Here is a 27,758-nt window from a genome sequence, read left to right on the forward strand (position 1 = left end):
GGTCATGATTACGCGCGCGGGGATCCGGAGCTCTCCCTGCCCGCGCTCTCCGGTGGCCCAGCCTGGGGAAGGGGGAGCAAAGCCTTGGGGTGGGGGGGAGGGAAGGGGCCTTTCTTTCCCACGCGTGACCAGCCGGCCCTTGCGCGCCCCAGCCAGCCTGGGAGGGCCCGGGACAGGGCTGCGCGGCTCTCGCGCCCGCGGGCCCCTCCCTGCCCGCTCCCGGCCCTCTCGACAGCTGCGGCCAGTCCACCCTTCCCCACCCCCCAGGACTCCGCACACAGGACAGGATCTGGCCCCGAGAAGCCGGGACCTCACCCGCACTCTCCCCTGGGCCCCCAGCACCAGCCAGAAAATGACTTTATCTGCTAAGAAGAGGCAACTTCGGGGGAGGGGGGAGAATCCGAATTAAGCCGGTTCCCCTCCCCCGCCTCCTTGTGAATAAATAAAATCATAAGTATCTAGGTGTGCGGTCCACTCGCGCTTCCCTGGTTCCCCTCCCTACCTCCCCCAGGCGGCTCGGGCAGGGGAAAGCAGCGCCTGGGGGCCCCCGGTGCGGGCTGCTGGTGCGCAAGCATAGACGTTAGGCTCCTGCTTTCCCAACCCCCTTCTTGGAACAAGCTGGGGACCCAGGAGTGGGAAGAGAGTAGGGGCTTTGTGGTGCTGGGAGCTGAGGAAGAATGAAATGTGCAGTTGAGTGTGTTGCTCGCATCCCAGGGAGCAATGCAGTGCTGATTGTCTGTTGCTGAGATAGCCTTTTGTTCGGAACATAAGGTTTAAGAAACACACACACGTTTTCTGGGGTCTCTTGTTAGATGTAAATGTGCTGCATCCAGACGCTTACTATGCAGTGTAAGCTCAGTTGGTTTACTAATCACCCCGCCCCACCCCCAAACAACCAGGATCATTTGAATGGGAACCTCATTCAGACTTCTAGGCTGCGAGGATTGCCTTCAACCTATTTCATTCTAGACTAGCCAACCATCCAACTGAGATAATAAAGCAAACAATACATTTGATCATGATGTCTACGAGATAATGTGCCCGGCCAAGTTCTTTAGGAATTGTAATGAGCAAGAGAGTGAGTGAGGTAATAATTTCTCTTCGTTTTCATTAAATAAGACTTTAATAGATAAATGGTAAGTTTATGCTTTGGCCTGGTGGACATCCAGTCCTCTCCATTGCAACTAAGCTAAGAATGAAAGAGGCAAATTATATATTCGACCAGGAGCCCATGAAGCTGAGAATGTTACCTTTGAAGGTTGGCAACGAAAATAGACTTGTTTAGGACTGACCCTCCTTATAACGGGTGTTCACATTCCCCCCTGCTTCTCTGCTATAGATTTAATAGACTAAATTGCAGGTCTCCAGATGATGAAATGCAGCTTTTAAAAGATACCACATATATACTTTGAAATTAATTTCATTCTCCTTTTGTGATTTTCTTACCTGTGAATGGATAGCCATTGAATGGATGCATTTAGCTAACACAATGAGAAAGAAAAATTATTTTAGTTAAATCTAGGCAGATGACAGAATTTAAAAGACAAAAGGAAGTGATTCAAGATCTTACCAAATATTTCTAAAGAATGAGATTTCTATTTGGAATGGATTTGACCTTTCTGTGCATTTTTTTAAACCAGGCTTCAAAATAAAACAGAAGAACTTTATTCTGATGTAACAGAGAACACTGGAGCCCCTTTAGTTATGTTTTACAAGATAGCTTTGAAAATGATATTATGAAAAGTTGCCCATTGGATTTCACCACAAAGAAATAAGTGTAGAAAAATATCTATGGGTCACTGTTGGATTGACTACAGATGAATTAAAAAACAACAACTGTGAAGAACTTATAATTTCAGTTATTGCCCATTTGGAGAATGACGACGAGAAGTCCTCTGGACACACAGCAGACGCTCTGTGCAATTCAAGCAAAACTGCTCTGTCCTTGTTTGTTAAAAAAAGTTCAAAGCTCATCAACCTTTAACACTAAATTCCTCATATTGAATTTACAGTTCCTTATGTAAACCAAAATGCCAAATAAAATATATAGGATAGAATATCCACTGAGTAAAAAAATATATATATATTATAAATATATATTTTCATGCTCAACTTAAAGAAATTCATTTTCAATATCTAAAACAAAATAAGCTCTACTTTTAAAAAAGGGCAAGAAAAAATGTGGTTAGCAGTTTATTAATAGATAAGTAGTACTTTTTTCAACTCCTTTGTATATTCATTTGAAATACAGATTATAAAATTTGTCATTCAACATACAAATGCATATAATTAACTTTGGAATCAAAGAAAAGCAAACTATTCAAAAGAGCACTGCATGTATTTACACAGCATTTCAAAATTGTCCAAAATTGCATATATTCCAGAAAAAAATGTTTACGTAATAGAATATATATTATGGGATTTGCATGACTAATAAGATCCATTATGGAGTGTGTCACCCCACTATTTCTAGCTTTTTTTTTTTTTTTTAAGGTATGGATAAAGTTTGCTTCTCTCCAATTACTTTTTTTGCAAAGGAAGATGAAACGACTTTTTTTTTCAAAAAGATGCATTATTTGTAAAATTAGCACAACATTTATGGTTTGGTTGTTTTAATAAAACTATCTTTAATGATAGTTGTATGATTAACATTTTAATAGTCACTATATCCTATCCATATTTATTTTTAAAACTTTTATTCAAAAGAAATGTTTCTGGTTGTAACTTGACATCCATCTCTACAATGTACTTTATGAAACTTGTGACGACATGAAGATAAGAAATTGAGTTTTTAAAGAAAGTGGACTGGCTAATCAAGAAAACAGTTAATTCAGTGAAAAACTGATCAGACTCATTTATTTCCCACTGCAGTAAGCGCATTGCTTCTTTCTTTTTTTAATTTTAATTTCTTTTTAATGTTGAAAGGACAAATATAATGAATTTCTAACACACAGTATAGTCTAACTCGGGCTTTGTAAGAAACTAAAAAAAAATAAACATCACTATTCTTTTTTTCCTTCGGGAGGAGTGTGTGTATGTGTGTGTGTGTGTGCAGATGCACACGCACATGTTCCTCTCAAGCTAATTCAGGGAGGCAAGATTCTTCTACTTTTGTGTTCTTATTCTCAGGACACATATAAGCAACAACAATCAAAGTAAAGTGTAAAGAAATAAGCAAGGTGATATTGAATGAGACGGTGCAGATGACCATATTCTTGTATGCCTGGACTAAGGGTAATTTGGCCCAGGTTAGACACAAAGATGTTTACCTAGGTGATGGAAGAAGAAAAGAGAAGGACAAGATAAGGGTAGACAGAGCACTGAAAAGATAAGAGGATGAGGGTGACAAGATATTTCAAAGACAAAAACAAGTTTGGGGGGCTATAATGTTGAGTTTTTCATGAAATGCTAAACATAATTCAATTTAATTTATAAATTCTGCTGTATAGTTTCAAAGTCAATTATTTTAATACAACATTAAAGTAGTAATATCCTCTTCCAAACTATCGTGTTTCCAAAATAGTCCAGGATTTACTAGCTGTTTATTAGACCTACACTTGTTTTTCATAGTGCTCACAAAATCTAAAGTAGCTCTTACAATAATAGAATTACTGGTATGATATTTTTTTTATGTCTGCATAAAATTGCAGTTTATTTTAAGGCTCTTCATTTGTACTTCAATTAAACTAAGAATACTAAAAAATTCTTATGCCCCTTCCTCCCCCCCCAAAAAAAACAGTGAAGACCTTGACCTCATTTTAGTAAAATTACTCAATTTGTTAGAATTAGACTTGAATACAGGTACTGTCAAAGGGTATTAGTGTGGTCCATATATCTCCTCAGTGACCTAACCCTACCGTGGAGAGACAACTGGGAAATCCCGTGAGAGGTTCACTTGAGATGTTTTCTTGGTTATGCAAAAGTGTTTTCTTCTAATAACCTGAGGATTGCACATATTCATTCACTCTTGAACTAGTGGTAGTGTTCATATATTTGCTGCAGCTTCTGCCTGATTCTGTATGATTCTCAATTTCATTAAGAAAGTACACTTAGTACCACACTTACTGTGGTTAAAAGTATTGCACTAAAAATTGCAGAAGATTTAAAGGAAACTTGACATTAACGTTTTATGGATAAAGCCAGATAAATATAGTTCAAAGTGAATAAGTGACTCATAAGGGGGTCTGTCTAGAGGAAGACACGGATTCTTTCATGAAGGAGAGGCCCGTTTTCCTGGTCTTTGTAGTCTCAATCTTTAAGCTCCAATACAACAAACCGCTTGTAGTCTGCAGTCTGCATTTGCCATGTTGTCTGTCCCCTCTGTGCCTTGCTTTTCACTGTGCCCTCTGGTTTCCCCTCCTCTTCTGTGGACTAACTCCCTCAGACTCTCAGCACTTACCTCCTCCAAGAAGACTTCCCAGCCTTCCGGGGTTGGGGGAGGGGGAGCACTTCAGCATCTTTCCCCTGGGCTCTCTGCAAACTCTCTCTCTCTCTCTCTCTCTGCTCTTTAACATCTTGTTTTAAGTATCTTTCTGTTTGAGCCCTCGGTTAGTTTGTAAAGTTCCCTGAGGGCAGGCAATCATGGTAACTTCCAGCTTTGGTTTCGGTTTTGTGTCCCCGCCCCCACCACCTGTGCTTAAATTGGTGACAATCCCGAATAAAGGTTTATTGAGGAAATTAATGAGCTGAGGTGTAGAGGAAGTAGGCATGGACAAAGGCAGTGAGGAAGGAAATTATGAGAGCCTTTGCAGGAAACAGCATTTAATCAAGTTGGGTTGAACCTTTGCTTTACACAGGCACGGAAGGGGAAATAGGAAAAAGTGAGAACTGGGGATAGATACACTGTGGAGGAACTTCATTCACTCCTTGGATGAGAGGTTCGCATTTCAGTGGGTAGGTAACAGGAAGCTCTGGAAGGTTTTTAAGCAAGAGATTTATGTGGTCTGAGACCTGCTTTAAGAAGATACAGCTAATAGAACTGGAAACGGGGAGACCGGCTGGGAAGTGATTGCAATGGTCTATCATTTTCTGGTCCCTCAAACTGTCAATCCTTCTTGTAGAGTTTGGTGATATGCTTCCTTGCCTTTTTTATAAATGGGTTATTTGTATTGATTGCCCAATACTGCACGTTCATTTTGTAATATTACAAAATGTCAGTGTGTTTAAAGGCATTCATTTAATGTCAAATATATACAAAGGGACAATACATTGGAATCGAGTGGGGTTTTTTTCCTCAGTCGGAACGTAGTCTTTCTATAGTCTTTCTTCTCATTATTTGGCCTCCCTCTCCCCCCCCCCCCCCACCACCACCACTTTACAATTAGTTCCACTCAGGCTGTGCTTTTAGCTTAGCAGGTATTTCATTTTCAAGAGAAGTAATGCCTGAAGATAAGAAAAGTTCCACCCTGGACTATGTTTGAGCAAGCAAAATAAGCAGTGAATTTGGTTTTTATATACTGAATAAAAATATAGATGCACATTTTCTTCATTTAAAGTATATTAAAGTTTCCTAAACAGGATTTTTAATTCATTTAAAACGGCATTAGGTTAGGTGGGCTGTTGGTGCTTTGAATTAATGTGCAAGCTGTTAATCTCCGTAGACCTGGATTTAAAATTAGACAAAGCAATAATTAGTTTGGCACCATCATTTCACTACCCAGAGGGTAATAATGTAGGTCATAAAATACTACAGCCTGGCACAAGTTTTTTTTGTACAAAACAAGGATCTAGTATTAGGTGGTGTGAAAAAAAAAAAAAAAGATTGGCACTGGGAAGTACAATGGCTTAGCTTTTGATGTATGTCCCACTATTCCTAAAGAGACCTAAATTCAGAAATTCTTATCAGGTTTTCCTGTTTAAGGTGAGTCCTTCCCTTCTAAGTGCCACAAAGAAATCTTCATAGCCTCTCTCAGTAGCTGGTGGGATTTTTTTTTTTCCTGTAATATTTTTCCACACAGCTTTTGTGCATTTCGTTACAGAATTAAGATTTTTAATTTGCACTGTGCTTTTATTTTGCTGTAGTTATTTTCCCCACCAGTTTGCCATTGTGTTAAATTATAAAATTGGCATACTGTAAACAGTTTTTAAAATATAAAAGTGTTGCATTCAGGGAAGTGCTTACCATACATAACTTGATTTGTTTTCATGGCAAATGACTACTGGCAATATCAATAATTCAAGAACAGAAACAATGAAAATACAGAGGAATTGTGTTTGGATACTTCTTCCTGTCAATCATCTTTGCCAGATTCCTATTTGAACATACTGAAAATGAGGAAGACATCAGACCTAGCCTTAAGTATGAGTAATAGTTTTCTATTTCCTTACACCGCTCACCCCAACTGAGCTTTTAAAGCACAGGTACCTTGGGTGTCTCTGTGTAGCTTAATATTTCAAGCTATGGAAATAATGTTTTAATATTGCATTGAAAATATATTTCATGCAATATACATGTACAGGCTTTCTATTTTACATAAAGCAATATGCAAGCACCTGTGTGTATCTAGAGAGAGTATTCAATGTATTAGATGAGTACATTCACAAATCATTTAAGTTGAGCTTTTCAAGTGATGTGAGCTACTGATACAAACTTGCTAATGATAATTATAGAACTGATGCTGATTTAGTCATTTCAAAAAAGCCACGGAGGCATAATTAGTGTCTGAATGGCCTCAATATTGCATTATTAGGAGGCTAGGGTGAAACTTGAAATGAGAACATCAAGGCTGATAACAGAAAAGAAAACATGAAATACATACATAATTCATTCTGAGATATTATAAAGGTTTATAACCAGAAACAATAATTTGCAGAAAGCATCTCATGTACTGGAGCCAACTGCAATCATTTGGTCAACCTGTTAAAGATCAAATAGTATATTCTTAGCTATTCTCAGTGGTGTCTTTGTAATAAAGTAGCGGCAAACAGACACTGTTTGCTTCTGGTCACTTTTAAAGAATGTTCAGTTTATCAGTAGGGACTTTAATCTCAACCTTAATAGAGTACAAAAGCAGCCTTGTTCCTGTGTTTCTCTCCTTAAGGCCACAAGCCATGTGCATTTTTTAAATTCAAAAGAAGAAAAATAAAATTCTTCTTCTGAGAGCCCTAAATACTGTGGGTTTTTTTCCCAGATAGTAATTTTCATTCACCTTTCCTCTTTTCACACTTTTCTTCTTTTTTGCTGATACATAAGTGCTCCACCATACTTTACAGTCCTCGCTGGGGTGAAGACATACAGAATATCTATGAAGTATCCCCTTCATTGGACCCCTGCCAGGCCAGCCTTTATCATGTGACCTGGTGTGCTGGTTAACTAGAGCCTTCTAACTCAAAAGCCCCCCTTTTTTGGTACTCTTTCCTATTAGAGGGCAACAGATGTGAAGAGTGACTCCCAAAACCTGTAAAGCCAAGAAAGAGACTGTAATCTAAGTCACTCTTTCTCATTAGCATAGGTATACAGATATTCAGACAAAGGCATCTTTAAATAGAACGCATATGCTCTCTCAAATGCCTCCTTTCAAGGTGGTTGCCATTGTTATTATTAGCTTCCAAAAATGACAAGTTTGGGTTGTACTGCATAGGAGTTATCTGGGCTGTAGTTTAATAGTTATCGTTACTAAGTATAAATACTATCTTTTGTTTTCCAGTGAGGTCTGATACTCATGAAATGATCACTCTCTGGGTGAAGGAGGGTGAAGAGAAGTAGAGGTAAACCAGGATGTGAGTTACGGAAGAGCAGAAAGAATGACCCCGTAGGGGGATGCCAGGGTATTATGTGGATCAAATATGGTTGAGGAGAGCAGACTATATTCTGGTCAAGTATTGGAGCCAATTCACTTAATAAAAACAATCAAGTTCATGTATTTACTCCTGTCTTTCCACCCTCCCATAGTAACCAGTAAACACTGAATGTTTACAACGTCCTTGGTAAATTCAGTCACTGACTTGCAATCCCGTAGTGAGACATCTGGGAATACCAGCAAGCGGTTTTCGTTCGTTTCCTTGTTGGTTTGTTTTTATACTTCCTGCTCACCAACTTCAAGAAGTTACAGATCCTTCTTATCCTACCATTTTCATACTGATGAATGGAGTAGCCAAATTCATGACTGTCAATAAGGATGCTTTTGGTTGCAAACAAAAGAACGAACCACTGACACTAGTGGAAGTGCTAAGGAATTCATCAGCCTCCAGTAGAAATTTGTCAGTAGGGCCATTCTCAGTTTCTACTCTTCTATCTTGAACATTTTAGTGCCATTTCCTCCACATTGTATGCACAACAGCTTCAGACATCACTAGAGATGAGACTACATGCAGTGGAAGAGGAGTGTTCTCCATGTCCCTTCATGTCTAGGGAAAACGCTTTCCCAGAAGCCCTTAGGGGATCTACTCTTACCCATTATTGGGTCCCATTTTTGTGTTTAAACCATGAATAGCAGAGGGGTGAAACCCCTGGGACTGGCTGAGATCAATCATAAGTCAGTCCCTGTGCTGAGAAAGGGTCACCTATCGATAAGCACACAAGTGAATTTGAAGTTCTCTCATCAAGAAAGAAGGAGCAGAGGTGGTTGGTGGTGGCAGAGTTTATGAAATGGTTTGTAGGACCGCCATTCTGTATGATGCCAGAAATCCCATTTTTACCACACTTGCTTTGAATGGTGCCCCCTGGAGTTGTTGCATGGCACAACTGAAGTGTTTGCACATTACAACCGGGACATGAACAACAGAGTCTATTTTACTTGTCATACCCTGTAGCCCAGCTATATGGCTATGAGTCAGTTTCCTATGGTCTAATTTATATCCTTATTTTTAGAACCTACTTTTCCTAAGTTTCAAAGGCTCATAGCACAGGTATGAGGTCACCATTTCAAGAGTGATCAGGAGCCTGGGATGTGGAAACTATTATTCTGAGCATTAATTAAGATCTTTAAATGCTTTCCAACTTAAACAGATAATAGAGATACTGATTGGCTAAATATACTAGAAAAATTAGTGAAATATCAACTTTCTTTAAAAATTTAAAGTAATAAAGCTTTTGGTCTGGCACAATGATAGATCCTCAGTAAATATTTGTTGAATGATTCAGTGAATGGAGCTAAGTCCACCGAGATGAGAAACAGCGCAAGAGGTAAAATTAAGGTACTCCCTGATAGTCCAACTTGTTATTCTTAGCACCTGGGGATAAGAGAGAATTAAAAAACACAACAGAAATGGTTTGGGATAGACACTGTTGCATCAGAAAAGAAGCAAAACATTGGGCCATTACAAGTTCCGTTATGGAATCTGGGGATTTTATTTCTTTATTTTGTTTATTTTTTTAAGAGTTTTTTTTTAAAGATTTTATTTATTTATTTGACAGAGAGAGACACACAGAGAGAGGGAACACAAGCAGGGGGAGTGGGAGAGAGAGAAGCAGGCCTCCCGCCGAGAAGGGAGCCCGATGCGGGGCTCCATCCCAGGACCCTGGGATCATGACCTGAGTCAAAGGCAGATGCTTCACAACTGAGCCACCCAGGTGCCCCTATTTCTTTATTTTTAATTTTTTTAAAATTTTTTGGAATCGGGGGATTTTAAAGAAAGACTTAACTTTTGCCTGTGATGACAAAGTACAGATAGTGAACTCAGACTTACTGACAGTGAGACAAATAACGACAGCTTTTACTTGAAATAATTTTCTACAGGATCATTATCAATGTTTACCATCCAGAAGGAAGGTGGGGAGAGGGGGAGGGGAGGGAGTAGACTGGGGGGGGGAGGGGAAGGCATAGTATAAATATTGAATCATTGAAAATGTGTAGAGGCATAACTTCAACTCTAAGAAATACCCCACCTAAACGTAGTTTTCAAAAATAAAAACTCTTCTTTTAATTATTATAAATATATCTTTTAAAGCTAAACAACTGAGCATCGTGCTTCACGTCAGACACTGCGATGCAGGCTATGTGTGTCTCTGTTGCCACAACATGGCAACTTTTCTCCTTCTTCCCCTTTCCATTTTTTCCTGCGATATTCTTGAATGTTATCTACTTCTAGAATTAAACATGCATTCAATCTACTTTTATGGTAATAATATCCCACGAGACCGGTGTTGGCTGCGTGTCCTAGTAGATGTAGTATTGCAGAACAACAAAGTGTAGGCACAAACTATGAAAAGTCAATGGAACTTTTCTATGATTTCTGTGCGGAAATCAGTCACGTTGCTAGTTCAGAGTAAGCTCAGTCTTTTCAATTTCTCCTATTCTCTTCTGGAGACGCGCTCAGTTAATTCAGGAATCTTCTTTAGTTGATCTTTCCCTTCCTGTGGGGGGCATTCTAGGGCCTGTTTCTGGCATGGGGGCCGTGGCGCACAGGAACACCCTGTCTTCACTGAGGTTTAATTCATTCTACTCAGCCTTGGTGCTTCATCCTTTTTCTCGGCTGTATCTGCAGTAGGCGTCTATGACTATGATCGTACCGTGTGGTCCTCCGCTTATATGATCCAAGTTACATCTGGTCAGGTGTCCTGTTAGTACACATCTCCTCTTGTCCTCTGAAATTCTCTCAGCCCATCTGCATCTCTCTTGAGGCTCCATAATCTTTCCAGTATTTTCCCACACCATGTTTGGTGTCTTGCCCTCTGAGAGTCTGTCCTCAAACCTATCCTGTCGGTATCTTACTCACTTGTTGATCCTATTGCACAGAGCCACCATGATTAGCACCATGATTAGGCATTTGTGAGAACAGAGGATGGGAAGGGGGCAGAAGCCTGTAGAACAGTTCAGCCCTCTCCTTCTGCACTCCCTTTATGCCCAAAGCCCTTCCCTTCCACCCACTGTCCTGTTCCATCTCTTCTCCTTCTTTCAATCCAGAGACAGAGGTTTTCATCTTTCTCTGTACTGCAAAAATAATCTTTTACTTTATCTGGTATCCTTTTCAACTCAGTGATTTTTGGCATAAACTTTCTTCTTCTATTACCCTTCAAGCTTTTTATTTGTAATTTTCAGAAAAGTACTCTCTCAAGATCCTTTGTCTTTTCCTGCTTGCTCTTCAAGATTATTCATCTCTGTGATTGGAATTCAAAGCTGACTCTTTTCTTCCTTAACTCTTCCTTAACTTCCTTACCCCTCCCCCGGAAGATGACGATTGACACACTAGGGTACTGGATACAACTGCGGAGGACGGCCAGGGGAAGAAACATCAGGTGATGTCTCAAAATAGGATCCTATTAACGCAGCATGTGCACATGCTAGAGTGGAAGAAATCGTGAGACAGAAACCATCTCAATCCTCTCAGAAAATAGTCAATTATTAATTGTTCCCACACAGTTTGCCAGCATAGCATTTAAAACCAGTTTTTGGATGATATTTTAGTTGCAAAGCAATAACAAACATCCCCATTATGTTTTCTCCCCTTGTTATTTGGGTGTTCGAGTCTCCAGCATTCTAAACGTAATCTCTGTGGGTGAGCAAATATGAATTTGTTATGGGTCATCCACTGAGCTAGGCTTTTTACCTAACTTAGTTCACATAATTTTGGGGAACAAGTTATTCTCATCTCTATTTTCAGGTAAGAAAACGGAGTCTCAAAGAGAGTAAGTAATTTGCACCAAGGGCAGAAATCCAGCGAATGGCCGAACTATATAGAACTTATTCCCAGTTCTATTTTGTTCCAAAGTCCTTGGACTTTTTATTACGTCCTCTTGTCCCTCGCACTTTCAGGGGTGTTTCATGCCCTTGTGCCTTGCTGAAGTTCCCTCTAGTATGTACATACCCAGAATCAGTGTCATGACTGCTAGGAAATGGCTCAATACTCCTCAGACTTGTTCGGGCAAAATTTCCCATCCTAATTAGATTTGAAGTTACTCATGCTGTAAAGCAGAGCCGAAACACTGAACTGCAGAGTTCTCCTTGTTTATTGTTTGGTTAAGCTGGTAGAGCTTGACTACATCTTTTTTTCAAATGTCAATCTCTTATTCCATTGATGGGGACGAGGGGACAATAAGTCAGACCAGATGTGTTTCTATTTTTTATGTTCACTTTCCTTCATTTGTTTGAGAAATGTTCATGATTCAAACTATGTGAATTTTTCAATAGTCCAGTCTTCACTCTTTTCTTTGGCTAAAGTAAAAATGATACACATCAAAAGGGACTTCAACTCCTTCTATTTCTTTGTTTTCTCTTATTTTTCCCCCCTCCCTCTAACTGGCTTTTTCTCTTAAATCAAAGTCATCATTTTCAAAAAATAAAGATATGCAATGTGGAATTTATTCAGGTCTGAGGTTAAAATTGAAGCAGAATTATATATGTATATATAATGTATTATAATATACATTTACAAATTCAAAGCATGTTTCCAAGATCTCTGATAACTTTAATGTGCTTTAGAAAAGTGGGCACTTCTCCTTCTCCACCAAAACAAATGTGGAACTCTAGAACTAAATCTCTACCTATAGATAAATCACAAAGCTGGAAGGGGTATTTAGCATTCCTTAAGGCAACATTTCTCAAAGTGTGGTCTCAACCCCCTATGTTAGATCTATCTAGGAGAGGTTATTGGGCCCTATTCCAGACCAACTGAATCAGAATCTTTTGGAGGAGAACCATGGAATTTACTTATAACGTGCCCTTGTGATGATTCTTTAACACATTTAAATTCGAGGACTTCCTCCGGTATCATAGGTCTAGATGACTCCCACTCTTAAGTGAGAATCACACTTATAAAATTCCAAGGAGCTTGAATTGATTGATTTATACTTGGTTAGTCTATCCCTCTTCCTTCCTTCCGCCCTCCCTCCCTCCCTTCCTTCTTTCCTCCCACGGCTCCCTCTTTTCTTTTCCTCTTTTCCATATACATTGGTACATAGATATGTAGATGAAAGAGAGAGAGATAATATCTATTATCTGTTAGCAGATAACACGAGTATGGTCCCTCCTTCCTGAAACTTAATGATACCTCTTGTCCCACTTTAAGTAGAGAAGGATCTGTGACATTCTTAAACTCAACAATCCTTAGGTACAGCTAAGGCTTTGCTCCTTTATGGGGTTCTTTCTTGTCTTAGTGGTTCTTCACTTAATCTCCTCTCAAGATCTTTTTGTCCTTCATTTGATAAATACCAACATTATGGCACAGAGCTATAAAATGCATGGAACCACTATGAAGAGATATTTTGGTCCCAACATTATGTCTTTATCAGAGCATTTCATAACTGGCTTTAAAACTACATTTTCTCATCATTTGATACCCACATCCCTTTATCTGCCTTCATACTCAGCTAGACATGGATTCCATGGCTGGTGGAGGTCACCTATGTGATAAACTTCAGTGTTCTCAGAGGTAATCCTGTTCATTCCTACACACGCATATTTTTACCTCACACTTTAAACACTTTAAGAACTGAAGTTATTTTTATAATGTCATCAGAGCCCAAAACAATTCCTAATACACAGCAGGGATTCATTAAAATCTCTTGAATAAATGAGTAAAAATAAAATTATTTGAAATAAAAGCAAGTTTGTATTGGTATAATTATAGCTATTATTCTTTGAGGATAGGAAATTATTTTTGAATACTATAGGTATTCAAGAAATATCTGCTGAATAGTACTAAACCAATAAATAAATTGTTCAGAAATGTAGTTAAATTCAGTTTACCATGAGGGTCATCGCATTCTTCTTTTTTTTTTTTTTCAAAAAAATTTTATTTATTTATTTGAGAAGGATAGACAGAGATAGTGATAGGGAGCATGAGCGGGGAGGAGGGGGAGAAGCAGGCTTCCCGCTGAGCAGGGAGCCTGAGGAGGGGTTCGATCCCAAGACTTGGGATCATTATCTAAGCCAAAGGTAGACACTTAACCGGCTGAGCCCCCCAGGCACCCAAGAGAAACTATCTTATATGTAACAGCTGTCTAACTACCATGAAGGATGACTCCACTGCAATGTGGGATCTGATCTCTAATGAGGGGTGTGTGTGTGTGTATGTGTGTGTGTGTGTACATTTACCTATGTCTAAGTGGTTAAAAAACATATTTCTGCATGCGTATGTATCTACGAATGTACATATTCATATTTTCATGTATATGTGTGTGCATGTATCCATAGACTTTTCCAGAATATGTATTTTATGTGTATAAACAGAGAAAGGAGAGAAAAAGAGCTATGTAGTTTTCAGGAACTACAGGAAATTTAAGCAAATTGACATTTCTCTGTATCATCTGATTTTTTTCTTTAGAATTATTACTAAGGAATTGACTGTAAGAATTAACATTGTAGAGTAGCTAGTAACAGATACATATTGTCAAAATTTTGTCTCTCTTTTCCTTTCCTCCTAGTTTCTTCTGCTGTTTTGCTTTTTCCCCCCCTCGCTTACTCCTCTTGCTCTTTAAACAACTCTTCACCTCAAATATATATATGAAAAGCATATGGAGAAGGAACAATGACTAAAACATGTGCCTTCAATGAGGTTCCACATAAACAGCTCTAGTCAAAGGATGCTTGCTAGAATTCAGAAGGGAACCGGTGTTTACCGTATCTTCCTTGTCACTGTATTCGCAGGCAGAGGAGTCGATAGAGGCACCATATCTACATGTACAGAAAATACAATCCTGTCCCAACTCCTGAACATTCTCACCGAGCTAAGCCACATGCTATCCAAGATTTGACTGGTCACAAGTAAACAGAGGTGCGAAGCTTCCTGACATTGGAAAATACATTTGGAAGTTTCCATCCAAAGCTCCATTCTCTCCATGGCAGATGCCTGTTTTTGAGCTAAGGTGAGGGTGCCAGGCTTTTATTCTATAGGACTGAACCTTAATTCTTCTTTGTAACCTACAAACAGAAATGAGTCAAGGTTTTGAACTAGTAACAGCAGTCCCCTCTGTGTGTTCTACTCTGTGGCAACTAATGTGATCTCCCCTAATGGAATAGATGTGGGGGTATGATTTGGTGCTTCTGACTCAGGAGGATCCGCTCATTGTAGAAAAAGAAAAGCTGCTTGCTTCATTTTGCAGGTTATCACTCTAAGCCTTGATATGCTTGGCATCTGTGTCCTCCTGAAATTGTCTTATTACCTTGTGAATGGGCACCATGCCATGCTAACAGATGGGCATAAAGAACGCCAGAAGCCTCGGCTGTGTATCATTTTTGAGTATTAGTGTCCAGAAATCTATGACATTTTAAATGCAGCTTTTGAGCTTGAAACACACTCAGAGAGAATGTTAGCACACTCAGGGGCTTGTCGGAGAATAGACAGTGCTCCAATATGCTGAACGTGGGGATTTTATGAGAAGGGGAGGTACGGATCCTGTGCCCCGCCCCCTCTCTCTCTCTCTCGGTCTTTCTAACACCATCAGGATGTCGTATTTAATTACTGGAAATTTGTTCTAAGAAACACCTAGGGCCATGTCTCAGGTGGCAAGACACAGGAGAAACATCATGGGCTTTGTTGACCACAGACGATTTACTTAACCTCTGTAAACCTAAGTTTTATCATTTAGAAGATATGAATTCAGATAACCAACTGTAGAGCATTAAGTATTTGTATTTGTACCTCACAGAGTCATCATGCACATGGAAGGTGACACTGCTTAAGGAAGTGCTCTGTGAATTTTACGGTAGCTTTCAAATGGTAGTCCTGAGGGCTTTTCATCTTTGATCTGCCAGTAGCCTGGCTAACTTTCTTACTGCTGATGGCAATTCCGAGGAAGAGGATGTCAAGATTAAGTCTGGACATCAGAGGTTCTTGCCACTGAGTTGCTGATGAGAGGCTAATAATGAACTCTATTTGCGCAAAAACAGTTTTTCTTAGATTGGAAAGGGCTAGATCTTTAGGAAATCGCCACGGGGCAGACTAGCAGCAGGGCTATGTGTAAGCCACATGTATGCTGCCCAAGAAAAGAAAAATTGTCTAGTGATATGTAGGCATTCTAGACAGCTGATCTGGTCCACTTGGGTCTCAACGTGAAATTCTGGGTGTAAATTATTCAGAACAGCCTCCTATGCAGGTCAGTGCCCATTGACCATGTATTTGCTCAGCCCTTTGCTTCATACTGGTTTTGGCCTTCGGTGCCCAGATTCCTGACATTGTTCCATTTGACTTGTACTCAAATCAAGTTTAAAAAACAACACACGAGAAATCAAAAAAGAAGCAATCTGAGAGTAATTTTACAGTTTTTGTGTTTGATGTATTAACATAGTATATTAACATAGATGAGAACGATATCATTGCACAACTTGGATCATAGATCTTAAATAATAGAAAGCATAAAACTACGACCTCTACCACGCTCCACAGTCTGAGTTGAGAGAATTTGACACTAGGTTCCAAGCCAGCTGTTTTTCAGAAAATGTTTTGGTGATTACTGTAGATTGGATCCTTCCTCTTTTCTTCTGCCAATGGGCCAGTTTTGTGCTGGTTGAGTGAGGGGGATGAGATGCAACGAAGGACCTCCCCCACAAATCTCTGTGAGTGGGACATAATATGAAAAAGTGATTTCTTCCTATTAGTGAAACTCATCTGAATGTGAAGTTCAATATGTGACCCATGACACTGAGACACGGGCACATAGTTAAGAAAAAATAAAACATCAAGATTCTATGTTGTTCACTGTTTTCTTTTCTAAGGTTTTTCTCATTTTTATTTGATATACCAGTTTAAATCTATGGTGTTCTTTTTTTCAGCTTTATGAAGTGCTCATATCTGAGCAGACAGAATAGGAAAAAAAAAATCCATATTTTAAGTTCACCTCTATTTAATATGAGTACGTTTTCAACTGATAAACTACCAATGGCTAATCTGAGACCAGGGAATCCAAATGGTGATTATGTTCAAATGAAATTATTTCTTAAATTCATTATCTTTCTTTAAAATTTTTTCAACAATATTTTTAGAAAAATACATTCACTGGGGTAATAGGTTGAATTTCATGTTGAAACAATACAGCTCTCCTTTTAGGGAACTAATTAGATTGGAGAATAAAAATGATATTAATTATTGAATTAATGTTAACTTCTTGAGTTTAGGAAAAATTTAAATATGCCTAAAGTAAAACAGCACTGATTAATATTTTAGAAGTATTATTATGACAGGAATAAAAATAGATGAGATTAAAACTATACGAGTAGAGGATGGTTTCAATGAAACTGACATCACGTATCAATTTACTGTCTGGTTTGACACATTAATTGTGTTTTTACCACTAAGAGTTCCCTCAGGAAAGCATAACAACAATAACAAAAATAATAAAAAATTTAAATATGCCCAAATCATTCATACAGTCTGAGCAATGAGCTTTTTATGTGTCAGACTACTTATGAAATGCTAGAAAACTCTGCAAATCTGGATAAGGGAAAGCATTTGTTTCTTTCTCTTAAGCCTCCTGCCGTCTCATTTAGCTGTTTTGACATTACCTACATATTGACATAACCATTATCAATATCTTTCTAACTGCTGTAATAACAAATTCTTGTTATTTTAATGTCTCTCTATTGGTGGGTCAGTGTGAGTGATTAGAATAGCATAAATGTATGTAGACTTAGTACTACAATTTCATTGTAAATACTGAGTAGTATATTTCCATATAGAAGATAAGGCTCGGCTGGCTGTACCCTTCCAGGCAGTAAATGAACTCTGACATTCTCCATCAACCCCTAGCTGGTAATTTCTTGTGATTTCCAAAATGAAGCATCTTTTTTTTTAACAGTCTTTTTTTTTTTTTTTTTATTAGTGTAATAGAGTACAAAGTATTCCTTCACTACATATTTGCAGGTTGGAATGAAAATATTAGCAGCTGATGTTTGCAGAGTACTGTAGGACCTACAAAGCCTTTTCATCTACATTATTTTATTTAAAAAAGAACTTGAGACTCAAGGGAGTTAAGTGATTTGTCTAAGATCCCATAGCCTGGTGAGTGGAACAGAGTAGATCTGGCATGTTCTGACCCTAAATCTCAGGCTTTTCCCAATGCTAAGCTATTCTCCCTACAGACTGTCCAAGAGTAAGAGTGTTTGAGTCAGATGACCTGAGTTTGAATCCGAGCACTTCAATTAACCTTGGACAAGATACTCAACATCTCAGTCCCTATAAACTGGGAAAACTCTTAGTAACACTTTATAGAGTTATGAGGATAAAACAACGTAACATATTACTGTGTTGTTCCTAGCATGGTGCCTGGCATATTGTAATCAATACATAAATATTGGTTATGGTTAATAAGGACAATCATGTGCTTACTGATGATTACTAGTTGTCATTCGCATATTTATGATCTGGCTTTCCTCGGGTCTTAACTTGCTTTCAAGTTTCTCAAGAGAAATAACTTTCAATTCATTCATATTCTCTAGATAGATGCTTATAATGGGTTCCAATTACTTCCAATAGTTTAATTAAGTGCCATATTGAAACATTTTGTTTTCATTCATTTCAACATTCATTCCAAAAGCTTTATCTAGCATCATTCACTTCCACATTCATTCCAAGAGCATTTTTCTAGCATCTACAGAGAATATGAATAACTAAAAAATCTGAATTTTTGTCACTTGTCGTCCAATTGGTAGTAATGCCTTCTGAATTATGATGCCAAAACTTTAATTTAGTTTATTCACGATATAGAAACTCTGCTTTCACATATAATCATTTTAATTTTTGCATATCTAGGTTTTTCATATGTTTTGGCAGTTCTTCCAGGCAAATATTCTTATGCACCATTGAAACCACAATATTTAATGTCTGATTTAGTTTACCAAATACCCTGGTCTGGTTCCTTGTAGGTCTTCCACATTTAGTAACATATTTCATCATTGGCATATAATCAGCCACATGTATAAAAATCTTGGACTCACTTTTTTTTTAAAAGACTTTTTGTCACATAAAGTAAGCAAAGACAAAACATCACTTTCTCTAAAGATGTGAAGCTGTTCCATCTAGAAGTAGAAGACGAAGAAACAGCACAGGACGATGTGTATGTAACAAATAGGACAAAATGTGCAAAATGCTAAATTTGCTTTGGTTAAATTTCAAATTAGTAAATGTCTATCCTTTCTGGAGCCGCCATCGCACTTGTCTTCCTTTTCTATTGCTAAATATGAGAATATAATCTTTATCGCTTCAGAGTTCATCAACCTCACAGCTCCTCCTGTCCCTGTAGGGAGGGCGGTGATGTCACAGAGAACGATGACATAAGCTGAGGTAGAAACAGCCGGAGCAGCCCACTCATAAGCTGCCAGAGCTTGTTTTCAGGCAAATGCTCTTGGCATCAACAACACAAAGAGTGTGATAACAAATGACTGTGTATGCTCTTTTCAGACACCTTCATACTGCTTTAAAAATGGTTTTAGCAAGAAGAGGAACACTGAGATTAATACAAAGATATTAATTAAAATAAAATGAAAAAATATATATAACTTACAAGAATAACTCCAAGAGGCTACTTTCTTGGTGGCCTCCAGAATCACTAGGAATCATTCCAAAATCTATTGCCTTCCTAAGTATCAAAACCATTAGACAGCTGAAGGGACCAATGTGAGCAAGACCCATCAGGCTTGGATAGCACCAGAGTCTTCTGAGCCCTGAGATCCGGACCGGGCTAGCTTCTAGGCTCTTGCCACTGGGAAAGTTGGTCCTGAAGCCCCAGTCAGGGAGTGTAGGGCAGTTTTTTTATTCATTCCTAAAGGCAGGAAGCTCCAGGGCATTGTAATGTACTTCAAACCATGTTCATTTGTCTAAGCGAGATTTCTAAGTGTTGATCTTCTAGGTTGTCTTCTGACCAAAATAGCTCCTAATTTGCCAAAACTTGGGGGAAATTCTGCATATGTACAGTTCTTTCAAGCTCCACAGATGAAGGTTTCTTGCACATGCTAACACACATGTAGATATGTGTATTTACATATGTATATGTAAAGATCTACTATTTTTAAAAGATTTATTTATTTATTTAAGAGAGAGAGTGAGCACACAGAGGGAGAGGGAGAAGCAGGCTCTCTACTGAGGGGCAGGGAGCCTGACACAGGGCTCCATCCCAGAACCCTGGGATCACGACCTGAGCCCAAGGCAGACACTTATCCGACTAAGCCACCCTGGCATCCCAAGATCTACTATTTTTGATTCATTTATATAATCTACTGAATACATGAGAGGTGCTAGAGTTATTGCAAAAGAATAAGAGACAAGTCTTGCCTTTAATGAACTTACATATAATCAAAGACAGGATTGGGGATTTTATAAAGTAGGACCGTCTAGTCCTACTGTGTCATAGATGAAGAACCTGAGGCTCAAAAAGGTTGAATAACTATGCCAGACAAATTAGTACCAGATGCAGGCCCCCACCTCCAATAATTGTCACAATGGTACCTTCAGTGACTCAGATTATGCCCACCACTGCAATTGTTCTAATCCTAACTGGGCACTAGCCCGGGACCAAGTCGTTTGCATGCAATGTCTCCTTTAATGACCCAGCAAGGTCAGCACTGTCACTGTCCCCATCTCATGGGTCGCGCTGCTGACAGTGGCAGAGCCAGAGTTTGAAATCAGTGTCGTTTGATCTGGTATCACGTGCTCTCAACCAAGGAGCATTCCGTGCGGGGTGCCTTTGCCTTACACGCCTGTGATGAAAGAAAAACATGAAGAGTTGGGATTTCCTGAAATGCCGAGAATAATATAATCAAGTTCCAAAGCGAAGATAGAAATAGTAGATTCTGTGCGGGGGTCAGAAAGAGTGCAGGTCCTGCTTGCATCTCGGTGTGGAGTATGAGTAAAGTTGCAGCAAGGTGGTGTGTGGGGGAGGGGGCTTCAGGGGGCCTTCCTGAAGCCGGTGAGTAGTGGATGGCTAGACCACAGGGATTAATGTGGGCCTTTGGCGCTCTCAAGATGAGTAACTGCTTTCTATAATTATCATTATGATTTCGGATTTGCTGGCTTTTAAAAATTAAGGCACATATCTTTTTACGTAGTGTTCTAACTGCTCTTAACTTCTATATTAATTTGCTAACTCACAGAAGCAAGATGTGATGAAGGGTTATTCCAGAACTTAATGCATCGTATTGCATCACATTGTGTGACTGTGAATAATGACATGTTTAGTTTTTCATCCTACATATAACAAATCAGCATACAGTCTCACTCCTGGGCTCTGCCTTCACAGACTGCTTTGGGTAGTTCTGCATTTGCTTTTGAGAACTAGATGATTATGAATTGATCAGTGGAAGGAAATTTAAAAAGCAAGTGTGGTGTTTAGATGGCATTGGAGGAGGGGAAAAAAGGGAAGTAACTGTATAGGATAATTAGGCTCCATATTTCCACTCATCTTAGACATTCAGGTCTGTTTAATTGACCTACTCTACCCGACTGCAGAGGAAACATGAACAGTAGTGGGGCATACATTTTACATAGTGATGCTATGCTTGCATTAAAACAGACCAAAACAAAACACAAAAACCTTGTAGTATCTAAACATGTTGGCATAGTTGCTGTACAGGGTAGGAAGCCCAAATGCATAGCCCTGTACATCTGTGGCATCAGCTTAAAATAATACCTTAAGTAGGGAAGTTTCCCTTGTCTCTTCTTAAGCTAACTGACCGGTCGAACACGAGTATGGCCAATAAAATCACAATACTGGGAAAGCAGTTTTCAGAAGTGTGTGCTATTTTTCTATCAACTGTCGGACATGGTGAGTTTTAATGGCTTTCCCTGTCACCCTAATGGGCATTTCTGTGTGTTTCAGCAAGTCAACTACTTCCGGTGTAGCCTGTTGGTCCCAGTATCGTTCACCTGAAGACAATGTAAGCTCAAGGTAAGGTAGAGAGGGTTGGCTCGTGAATTCCCTCTGAGAATCAAAAGAGGAGTTTTGGAGTTTTTTTTAATAGAGAAGCTAATTTTGCCGTTGACCACTTGACCATCCAACTATATGTAATATGGTCCAGGTTTCAGTATTAAATTGCATACTTAGTGGTGCATACATGACAAGAAGTACGTTCAATTAATTTCTGCGCTTTTCCTTTTGTCTTGGAAGGCATTTTCTCTTCTCCCAGACGCAGCCCTTATTAAGTGGGGGAAGGTGTATTTGATGCTCTTCACTGTCAGGATGTTCAAATGATGAAAATATCATCTTTGATATGCTCCACTGAAAATGTCTTATATGTGGAGTAGAGATGCATATCCCTGGAGAAGGTTGTCCTGTATTTATAGAGCAGGTAAACAGGCAGGGATGGAAGCACTTCACTGAAAAGCTCCTGCAGCCCCACATTAATATGCTTAGACTTGAATCCGATGCTTCCCAAACAGCATAGATGGTGCCCCTTGCTTAGACTCTGCTCCTGACAGGCCACGGGCTGGAAGGTGATTCTTGCTAGACTCTGCAGTTTTCTGGCTTTCCTTGTTTGACAGAATCCAATTCTCTTGACCTTCAGGACATGGAGCAGAACTCATCGCTTCCACCTGGCCTACCCAAGTACGTAAAGTTATGCTCCTAGAATACCGCTGCCATGGTTAGTTTAATTTTAATTTATTGCAGAGATGGTTTTATGCATATGACTTTATAACTGTGCACGCACCCTGAGACCTCTGAAGGTCAAATAAATAATAAATGCTCATTAAGAGCTTGGTGGTTCTGCTGAAACTGGCCAACAAAGGTGTCATTGGTGATACTTTCATGTGGACAAATAGCATCTAAGTCAAGTAGGACCTAGTGTTAAACTATTACAGGATTTGGCTTTGCTGCTGTGGGAAATTATATGCCAGAGAGGCCTATTCAGTCATTAAAATACTTGGACAGTTTAAAACTGGGAGTTACCTGCTGTTTGGGCTATCTTCCCTTTAAACTATCAGATATTTTTTCTGGATATTCTTTGTTCTGTTCTCTGAACTACAGAGCTTCCACATCTGTGAATCTCAGCATTAACTAAGACATAGTGAAAAGGGATGGCATGCATTAAAAGCCAAAAGCATTTTCTCCTTCTTAAAGAAAATCAGTAGTTAAGAAACTGCAGTGTAAAAGAGTGGGGGACCACATATTTCTGCCAGGCAATCCCTCTTCTGTGAATTTAGATCCAATCCACTATCAATATTTTCTGGCAATATTTCTTTCCTTTTACCGCTACATCATTCATAAGGTTCAGTGTTTCCAGAACTCTAACACGCCAATCCTTACCATGCTTTCTCAGCACTATTTGTATTTTAAATTACTGGAACCGTTGCAGCCAATCACATTAGAAGACAGACAGTGTTGTTAATTCCAGGCAATAATGTGAAGGGGTAAAAACCCGCTACACCACCATTTCCCAGATGTTTGTCAGACTTTGTCTATTTTCTCTAACTCATATGTAAACAGAGAGACCTAGAAAAAAAAAATCTCTCTTTCTCTTTTTGTATCGACCAAGTTCTAAGAAAAAATGTTTTCCTAAACAACGACAAAAAATACTATTGAGTGCTTGTAGTTCAATCTATAATATATTTATGTGTAGCTTCTCTGAAATGTGTCCCTTTTGTGTGAGACTTTTGACTTGATTGCTTTTTTTTTTTAAGCAACACTGCTCAGCATTTCTCCTTAGACCCACAGACTTTAAAAATACCCTAAAATGAAGCAAGAGAAAAATTTCAAGGAAAAGAGTTGGCATTAGAAAGCAAGATAGGAATAGCAGAAATTGTCCTTTGGAAGAGCTCTGATTTATTTAATCCCTAATTCAGCTTCCTGTGGATAGGTACTCCTTTAAAAGGAACCCGTTCCTTTCTAAGTATTAATTTCCTCTTTTATAAACTTGTGATAATGTTCTTTCCACACTTGCATCACAAGCATCTGATGGTGAACAGGTGAGATAGTCGACAGTTCACGAAAGTTAGAAAATTCTAATTTTACTAGTGAAAAATGTAAAACAATTGCATACAAAAAGGTAAAAGAAATTTGCCATATGCCAGTGAAGTGTTGCTCCTACAGTTGAACTTTTGGGCAGATTGGGTTTTGGAAAGAGAACCTACCAGCCAAAAAAGAAAAAAAAAAGTTGAGATGGAAGGAGCCAAGGAACACATCGAACAGACATGCCATCATTCCATGCTCTGACGATCCGGTAGATACACATATATCAGGGAAGGTGTTCTATTCGTGTTATTTTTGATACCAGAGAATAGTAAAATATTTTCCTGAATTTTTTATAGCGTACAGCACAGTGCCTGGATTATCCCAAGTGCTCAATAAATCTCTGCTAATGTGACAAATCCTCTCTCTTTTTGGTGATTATCTCTTTTGAGAAAAGCAGTGGAGTATGCATTTCCAGAGCCTGCAGTTAGTGAGCTGCCAGCACTGAGCCACACTGGTTAGAGTCAGACAGACTTGGGTTCGGGTACAACTCCTATTAGAGCTGTGTGATGGCGGCAAAGCACAAAACGTCTCTGATCCTCGGTGTCCTCATCTGTCAAATGGGGCAATGGTACCCATATCACAGCATTTATGTATGAATTAGGTTGGATAAAGCACTTAAAGTGTTCAGTGCCGTGCAGGCACGTAACCATCGCCCATGAGAGTGTAGCTATCATTACTCATGGTGGTAGCGGTAGCTTTCTTATGGTATTTTCTTCCTTTCTCCTTCCACACCCCTCCCCACTAGTATATTCCTCCTAATCCACTCATGGCGCAATAGGTTGCTTTTATTTTTGACTTTAATGGGTCTCTACTGGTAGAGACGGCATGGCCGCAGTGACGACAGTCGGAGTGGATAGCTGCCTTGGACAGAACCATCACCTATGTCTCTGCTCATTGCCAGGTAACAACCAGAGATAGCTAATCTCACTTCACTGCCCTTTCTTCTTTTCAAACCCAAGAAGAAATTGAAATAAAAATATGCTGCATTAGTTTCCTTGGGTTATCATAACCCAGTGCCACAAACTGGGTGGCTTCAAACAGTAGAAATGTATTGTCTCACAGTTCTGGAAGCTGGAAGTCCAAACCAAGGTGTTGGCAGGGCCATGGTCCCTCTGAAACCTGGAGGAGAGAAGCCCTCCTTGTCTCTTTTAGCTTCCGGCGTGTGTTGACAAGTGTTGCTCCTGTTCCTTGCCTTGCAGATTCATCACTCCGTGTCTGCTTCTGTCGTCACGTGGCCATCCACTTCCTGTGTGTCTCTTTTTCTCTTTAGGAGAACACTAGTCATATTGGACTGAGGACTCACCATATTCCAGTATGACCTCAGCTTTACTTAACTAGTCATGTCTGCCACAACCCGAATTCCAAATAAGGTCACATTCTGAGGTACCAGGGTTAGGACCTTAACATGTCTTTTAGGGGGGATGCAATTCATCCCACAATATATATTACAATGCTTCTTCTAAGTTAAATAAATTTTCAAGTCATTTTAGTGAAAGTCGGAATAATAAACCTAACGGTGTTGCTAAGTATAGGTAAGGAAGAGAGAATTAAAGGATCACTTGGTCAACAGAAATTTATTGAGCACTTTTTTGTGCTACCATGTAAAATAGTCTTTAAGTATCAGATAATCTATTGATCGTCAAGGAGTTCACAGTTGAGTTGAAGGATTTTGGATATTATACGAGTTCAGAAACAGGTAGAGAAACATTTTCTCACCTTAAAACACAGCCCACAGCTAAGAAGTGAACAAAAATATCTCTGGCCAACCCAAAGTGAGGTTTCAAAATCTGTGTACTCTGTCATGTAATTTCCTTGTAGATAAGCAGTGTAATAATATCCTATTAGCTCCTATGCAGTATATCATTGTAACAATCATATCCATTTGATTTTTCAGTCTACCACAGATTAGTCAGGCATATTGAGAGCAATGAGAATGACAACTGAAAACGCCACAACAGAAAAAGAAAAGGTGGAGAAAAAAAGAACTAATGGGAGAACCGAAATTTTGTGACTTCCTAGCATCACTCAGTGTAGAGACAACCGCATCTGCTTTGTCCGGTCTGTGAACCTATTCATTACGGTACAATACGATAATTAATGTCCAATGTAATGATCCCAAGATATTGAGAAACATTTAGATTCTGATCCATACCTTTTATTCATTTAGACAGACAGAAGTATTAAATGATAAAACCCAAACAATTTACGAAGCGTAATCTGCAATGGTACCGTCCATGCACATTTTTGGCAGATTTTACTTAAGAAGTGCAAATGAGTGGCAGATACATGTTTAGAATTTCAGTGCAGGGCCTCTGGGTGGCTCAGTCAGTTAAGCATCTGCCTTCTGCTCAGGTCATGATCCCAGGGTCCTGGGATCGAGGCCCATATCGGGCTCCCTGTTCAGCGGGGAGCCTGCTTCTCCCTCTGACCCTCTCCCCATTCGTGCTCTGTCTCGATCTCACTTTCTCTCAAATAAATAAATAAAATCTTAAAAAAAAAAAAAGGATTTCAGTGCAGAGGAGGGAGATTAAAACGCCGGCTTAAACTAGTCAAAACTAGATATAGTAAAGCCACTAATGTCCAGGAGCACCTTCCCCCACCCCTGTCCATTACACAGTTGGCTTTGATTGCACTTTCGAGTTACGTGAGTAGTCTAGTGAAATAGGCTCTGGCACTTTCCCCGCAAGTGTGGTCCATATGGCGAGCCCGCAGTCATGGCTGATCCTGTAGACTTCAGAGCCTGGGATGGGTCAGGAATGGCCTAGGCAGTTCAGCGTTCCTCTGGAGCAGATTGTAGAATTTCTAAGAGAGCCGTTACAAACTCAAATGCCTCTGGGGATCTAGCAGGCCAAATAAACGAATTAAGTGTATGAGCTAGCATTAGCAAACAAATTGGGACAGAATGCACCCCTCTAAAAGCATTATCGTTTGTATTTTCTTTATAATCTGTGCTTTTAAAATTATTCAGCCTGGAACTGAATTCAGATCCAGAGCCTCCTGTTCAGAGCCTTGGCATCTAGCTTCAACCCGTCTAGTTCCAGACCGAACATGACCTTGGTTTCTAATGCTCAGGCCTGCTATCTCTCCCTCTGATCTATTTTTACCCAGTGGTTCTGGTATTTTAGAAGCGAGAAGTGGGAGAATATCTACTGGTAGTGTTTTCCAAAGGATGTTTTTAAGGACACTGTTTCTGTGAGATATTCCTAAAATAGGTTATCAAATAATTTGGGGAACAATACATACTATATCCCCTCTCAAATGATAATGATACATACTCACATATTAAAAGCTCTGAGTAGTCCTTTAGTAAAGACAATGGTACAACTCAATATTTTGTCTAACTCAGTGCTAGCCATACTTAGTTGGTTTCTGAACCCCTCCTCTCCCTCATGCTTACGTCACAAAAAACTAATGTTTTTTTCATGGCGTGTGCTCTAGAAAACACTAAGTTAGAGGCATTGCCTCTTATGGAACTCTAGACTAAACTGTACAAGTGAGAAAGGCAGAATTAACTCTTGAACATGCAGAGAGTTCATGTAAGTTTCTATGTGTTCAAAGGGTAATGTTTATTTGGAGTTTTCCTACAGGGAGGGAACATCTATCCACGAGGCTCCACTCTGTCCCCTCCAATAAGTGCTCGGGGAAAATTCTTCGGTCCTTTTCTCCACCCAGTGATTTGCTCCTGCCCCAGAGACAAGTGACTCCTCTGGTTTGGCCACGGCCTGGTTACCAGTGTGTGAGCTTACTCTTATGCCCAAATCTGGAAAAAGGTTGTATTTTCCCTTAGACCACCTGCCAGTTAGAGACAGGGAATCTCTCTTTCCTCCTCTTATTTTGGATCTTCAAAAGGGCAGGGCCTCTGCTCTTGGCAACAGAGAAGTTCTGTCTCCTCTAGTTCAGTTTTACTCAGCGGTTCCCTACATTAGACAATACAGCTGACCCG

Source organism: Neomonachus schauinslandi, chromosome 3 (assembly GCF_002201575.2).
Source record: "Neomonachus schauinslandi chromosome 3, ASM220157v2, whole genome shotgun sequence".
Classification (NCBI taxonomy): domain Eukaryota; kingdom Metazoa; phylum Chordata; class Mammalia; order Carnivora; family Phocidae; genus Neomonachus; species Neomonachus schauinslandi.